The sequence below is a fragment of the Pseudorca crassidens genome, chromosome 7 (assembly GCF_039906515.1).
Source record: "Pseudorca crassidens isolate mPseCra1 chromosome 7, mPseCra1.hap1, whole genome shotgun sequence".
NCBI lineage: Eukaryota > Metazoa > Chordata > Mammalia > Artiodactyla > Delphinidae > Pseudorca > Pseudorca crassidens.
The window spans coordinates 82,285,211-82,290,276 of record NC_090302.1 but is presented as its reverse complement, the minus strand read 5'-3'; the positions used below and the strand labels follow the sequence as shown (position 1 = coordinate 82,290,276).

At 41.8% G+C, this 5,066-nt stretch overlaps 1 pseudogene; it reads right to left on the bottom strand.

The window, feature by feature from the left end:
- Positions 1–363: 363 nt before the first annotated feature.
- On the bottom strand, positions 364–3,562 carry LOC137227988 (far upstream element-binding protein 3 pseudogene; annotated as a pseudogene).
- Positions 3,563–5,066: the final 1,504 nt, after the last annotated feature.

Genomic DNA, 5,066 nt, shown 5'->3' with positions numbered 1-5,066 from the left:
TTTCAGAAAGAAGCCATTGATTGAGCTAGTATTAAATGCACTCAGATTTAAATTTAAATTTAGTTTACAATTTAGATTCAAAAGTCCCTGGGCTATAGTTTCAGCTGTGACCAGAAATGATATCTGTTACTTCTAGGCAAAGTCAATTAAGAAACGGGCATGCCTTCACCACCTTTTCTTAGCCTGCTGGCTGGATGCAGAGAACTCTGAACTCTTAAAGGATAGCAGAGCCACAATATGGAAGTAGCCTGGGTCTCTAAATGAGCTCTAGAATAGACATCTGCTGATGAGGAACACGCACATTATACTGCTATACTGGCAAGAAAGGTACTTCTATTTTGTTAAGCCACTGAAACTTTGGAGTTGGTCTCTTTTTTTTTTTTTTTTACTTTGCGCACAAGATGTCTTGTGGAAATTTTATTATGTAGAGTGTAAAATGAATTTTCAGTCCAATAAAAACAAGTTTTTTTAAAAAAACAACATGCATAACCTTTTCCAATTGCCTTTTTTAATAGTTAGATATTTCAAGCATTATAAGGAAAATAAGGAGAAAAACCCCAGACACTTCAGTAACTTCAGTGTATCTCAAACAGAATGTCCCCCAGGTCAACTGAAAAATGCAAGAAAAAATAGCTTCAATTCCATTTTTCTTTTAAAAATACATGTTATCTGTACAAGATACACTACAGTAAACACTGGAGATCATATTATCCCTTTTATTAAATCAAAATTATTTAATTCATATTGTGGTTAATGCTAGATTTATTTATTCATCTAGTTAATTTGACAAATATTAAGAAAATATTTAAAAGAAAAAAGCAAAACACACCTTGGAATTTAAAAAGTTACATTTTTATGTGATTTAATGTTCCATAGTGTTTCTTAAAAGTTATATTGAATTTATTTTTAATATTAAAAATAACAGTATTTATATTTCTGAGAGAATAGAGAAAGGTTTTTTTGTTTTGTTTTTAAAACAAGCTTGGAGGTCTTAGATACACAATTGCAATCGGTAGGTAATGGAGACATGATAAAACGTCTGCTAAACACACAAACACATTTTTATATTATTACCCCTTTAGAACTCTAGAAATTATACAAACCCTATAAAATGCCCCCTCCCGAACCCTGTTGGACAGCAATACAATTATCTGTCTCAATTCAGAATTCACATAATTAATTATAATACATAATAGTTCAGTTTTTTAAAAAATGCAATGAAACCAGACAGCCAAGACACAAGAAATTAGAAGTAAAACATTTAATGAATTTACACATTTAAGAATATTTAAATACTGTTTAAAAATTTTTTAAAAGAATTTGTTACAAGCCACCTAAGACTTCCAAGCCACTTTCTGTTGCAACAGAAAAAACTGTAAATAAAAAGACATGCAAACAAAACAAAACAAAAACACACCATGTTGAAATGTCACTGCTCTGCGGCACATTCTGGTGCCAGAATTTGCAGGTATTGCTCCAAAAAGAATCCCAGAGCTTACAGATTTGAAGTAACAAACAAAAATAACAAAACAAAAATTATCAGCAATTTTTAGTAACTGATTTTCCCGATATTTAGAAAAATTCTGTTAATCTAGTGTTTCACAGAACAAAACAAAGGCTCTTCATCAAAAGGTTTGCACATCCAAAAACCTCTGTTACAAATAGGTTTTGCTCACAATGGTTTGGGAGGGGGCGGGGAAAGGGAGCTGCAGGCCACTGTCCTACTGCTCCTGGCTGTGGGCCTGAGCTTGCCCTAATGTTTGTCCGTAGAACGCGACCTGCTGTCTGTAATACTCCGCCCCGGCCATCGTGTAGTCCGGCGGGCAGCTGGCCTGAGGAGCGGCGCTGGCAGCGTGACTCTGTTTTTTGTAATAGTCTTCCCAGGCCTTGCTGTAGTCGGGCTGGCTGCTCTGCGGCTGGCTCTGCTGGCTTGGAACCTGCTGTGTGGGCTGCTGCCACGCCTGGTAGGTGCTGCCCCAGCCCTGGGTCAGGAAGGCCGAAGGACCACTCACAGGCGTGCTGTGAGGGCTTCCGTTCACTTTAGCGGCCATGTTTGGGAAGCACCCTGAGCTCCTTGGAGGAAAGGTGTTCTGATGCGGCGCGGCAGGTGGCTGGCTGAAGGGGCCCTGTGCATAATCTCCGGGCGCTCCGAGACTGGCACCGCCAACTTTCTCATCTATGAGATGTCTGGCCAGCTCAATCTGTTGAGGAACTCCCGTGATGGTGAATATTCGCAGGTTGGGGTCCGTGTTGGGAGGGTGGTTCCGCTGAAGCTCCACGTGTGCTCCTGACTGCTGGTTTGTGCTTTTGATGTCCTCACCCCCTTTGCCTATGACGAGGCCGCACTTATCTGCCGGCACTGTGTAGGTTATCTCCTGGATGCCACCAGGGGTTCCCACGCTCCAGTCACCACGACCATGGCCTCTTCCTCTGGCTACCGCCAGGCCTCCAAAGCCATCTCTTTCCTGAGCTGTAAGAATAAGCTCGTTGATGACATGTGCTGCATGCTGGCATCGCTCTGGGGGTCCCATGACCTGTGCAGCTCTCTCTGGACTAATACCATCATCTGGTTTGAACTGAATTCTCACACCGGCATCATTCTGGATCTTTTTGATCATTTCCCCATTTCTTCCTATTACAATCCCAACTGCAAACCTAGGGACAGACACCTCTATACTGCCTCCTCCCATTCGGGAGCTGAAATCACCACGTACACCTCGAAAATCACCTTGGTCTTTTTCTCGGATGATCTCTAATACCATTTCTCTTGCTTGCTGTACTTTAAATGGGTCTCTGGTGATGCGAAGAGGCTTGTCTGCTCCCGTGGGCAATGGGCCGTCCTGGATCATGACCATCTTCACACCTGTCCGCTCCTGCAACTGCTTTATTGTCTCCCCTCCCTTGCCGATGACCAGCCCCACTTTAGACGCAGGGATGAGAATCTCCTGGATCGTGCTGTTGCCATCTATGTCATTATGAAAGCCAGGTCCATTCCGACAGTGGTCCACAATCTGTCCCAGGAGCCGTTTGGCTTGTTCAATACTTTCTGGGGTTCCGGTAAGTACACAGGGCCTCTCTGGAATCCCAGAACTCTCTGAGGCAATCTGAATTTTGCAACCAGATTCTGCTTGAATCCGTGAAATCTGCTCACCTCCCCAACCGATAATAAATCCAACCATTTTATCAGGCACTTTGAATTCTTCTGTTATTACTGCCCTTTGATGTAAGAAGGCCCCTAAATGGTTACCTACTCCATCATCCAAGGGCTGTTTTTGTACTCCATAGCCATACACTGAGGGGTCCACTAGAGGTGTGGAATTATTCAAGTGAGGAATTGAATCAATTTTAGCAGCAATCTGCCGGACCCGGTGCAGAGCATCCACGAAGCCCTCAGCCTTCATCCCCACCGGAGCGCTCTGCCCCTGCACCAGCTCTGTCATTACCACCCCCGCCGCCGCTGCCGCTCGGCTCCCCCGTCAGGCCTCCCACTCCACTTGGGGACCTGTAGCCGGAAAGTGGAGTTGGTCTCTTACACCAATTAATACACTCCAAACTAAGGCCCATTTCTAATATAATTGAGACTGCTTTTCAAGTATTACTATTAAGTATGACACATGTAAAACTTCCTTTGATACATCCTTTTCATCACCTTGAGTAAATTCCTCATATTCCTAGGTTGCTAAGAGATTTTGTAAGCAAGTGTATATGTTTATTGAATGTCATTTTGTCAAGAACTGCGAAGGGAACAGAAGCAAGAAGAACTACAGTCCTGCAACCTGTGGAACGAAAACCACATTCACAGAAAGATAGACAAAATAAAAAGGCAGAGGACTATGTAACAGATGAAGGAACAAGATAAAACCCCAGAAAAACAACTAAATGAAGTGGAGATAGGCAACCTTCCAGAAAAAGAATTCAGAATAATGATAGTGAAGATGATACAGGACCTCGGAAAAAGAATGGAGGCAAAGATCAAGAAGATGCAAGAAATGTTTAACAAAGACCTAGAAGAAATAAAGAACAAACAGAGAGGAACAATACAATAACTGAAATGAAAAATACACTAGAAGGAATCAATAGCAGAATAACTGAGGCAGAAGAACAGATAAGTGACCTGGAAGAACAGAATAAAGAAAAAAAATGAAAACAAATGAAGACAACCAAGATTACGCTTCCCAGGAAGGATTTCATTCAGATTCCATGGAGAAATCAAAACCTTTACAGATAAGCAACAGCTAAGAATTCAGCACCACAAAACTAGCTCTACAACAAAGTCTAAAGGAACTTCTCTAAATGGGAAACACAAGACAAGAAAAGGACCTACAGGGCTTCCCTGGTGGTGCAGTGGTTAAGAATCTGCCTGCCAATACAGGGGACATGGGTTCAAGCTCTACTCCGGGAAGATCCCACATGCTGCAGAGCAACTAAGCCCATGTCCCACAACTACTGAGCCTGTGCTCTAGAGCCTGTGAGCCACAACTACTGAGCCCACGTGCCACAACTACTGAAGCCCGTGCACCTAGAGCCCATGCTCCACAGCGATGAGAAGCCCATGCACCGCAATGAAGAGTAGCCCCAATTCCCCGCAACTAAAGAAAAAAAAACCCGCATGCAACAACGAAGACCCAACGCAGCCAAAAAAATAAATTAATTTAAAATATATATATATATATATAAAGAAAAGGACCTATAAAAACAAGCCCAAAACAATTAAGAAAATGGTAATAGGAACAATTCATTTACCTTAAATGTGAATGGATTAAATGCTCCAACCAAAAGACACAGGCTCACTAAATGGATACAAAAACAAGACCCATATATATGCTGTCTACAAGAGACCCACTTCAGACCTAGGGACACATACAGACTGAAAGTGAGGGGATGGAAAAAGATATTCCATGCAAATGGAAATCAAAAGAAAGCTGGAGTAGCAATACTCATATCAGATAAAATAGGCTTTAAAATAAAGAATGTTACAAGAGACAAGGAAGGACACTACATAATGATCAAGTGATCAAACCAAGAAGATATATCAATTATAAATATTTATGCACCCAACACAGGAG